Source organism: Triticum urartu, chromosome 3 (assembly GCF_003073215.2).
Source record: "Triticum urartu cultivar G1812 chromosome 3, Tu2.1, whole genome shotgun sequence".
Taxonomy (NCBI): domain Eukaryota; kingdom Viridiplantae; phylum Streptophyta; class Magnoliopsida; order Poales; family Poaceae; genus Triticum; species Triticum urartu.
The window spans coordinates 42,088,644-42,089,855 of NC_053024.1; positions in this window are offsets into that span (position 1 = coordinate 42,088,644).

Consider the following 1,212-nt stretch of genomic DNA (forward strand, 5'->3'; position numbering starts at 1 on the left):
TCTCCATCTCCGAAGCACCGTCATGATCACCATCGTCACCGGCGCGACACCTTGATCTCCATCGTAGCATCGTTGTCGTCTCGCCAATCTTATGCTTCCACGACTATCACTACCGTTTAGTAATAAAGTAAAGCATTACATCGCGATTGCATTGCATACAATAAAGCGACAACCATATGGCTCCTGCCAGTTGCCGATAACTCGGTTACAAAACATGATCATCTCATACAATAAAATTCAGCATCATGTCTTGACCATATCACATCACAACATGCCCTGCAAAAACAAGTTAGACGTCCTCTACTTTGTTGTTGCAAGTTTTACGTGGCTGCTACGGGCTTAAGCAAGAACCAATCTCACCTACGCATCAAAACCACAACGATAGTTTTCAAATAGACTCCGTTTTAACCTTCGCAAGGACCGGGCGTAGCCACACTTGGTTCAACTAAAGTTGGAGAGACAGTCGCCCGCAAGCCATCTCTGTGCAAAGCACGTCGAGGGAACCGGTCTCGCGTAAGCGTACGCGTAAGGTTGGTCCGGGTCGTCTCGTCCAACAATACCGCCGAACCAAAGTATGACATGCTGGTAGGCAGTATGACTTGTATCGTCCACAACTCACTTGTGTTCTACTCGTGCATATAACATCAACATAAATAACCTAGGCTCGGATGCCACTGTTGGGTTTCGTAGTAATTTCAAAAAATTTCCTACGCACACGCAAGATCATGTGATGCATAGCAACGAGGGGAGAGTGTTGTCTACGTACCCAACGCAGACCGACTGCGGAAGCGATGACACGACGTAGAGGAAGTAGTCGTACGTCTTCACGATCCAACCGATCAAGCACCGAAACTACGGCACCTCCGAGTTCGAGCACACGTTCAGCTCGATGACGATCCCCGGACTCCGATCCAGCAAAGTGTCGGGGAAGAGTTCCGTCAGCACGACGGCGTGGTGACGATCTTGATGAACTACAGCAGCAGGGCTTCGCCTAAACTCCGCTACAGTATTATCGAGGATATGGTGGCAGGGGGCACCGCACACGGCTAAGGAATAGATCACGTGGATCAACTTGTGTCTTTGGGGTGCCTCTACCTCAGTATATAAAGGAGCCAAGGGGGAGGGGGCGCCGGCCAAGGAGGAGGGCGCAGGAGGAGTCCTACTCCTTCCGGGAGTAGGACTCCCCCCCTCCCCCAATCCTATTCCAACTAG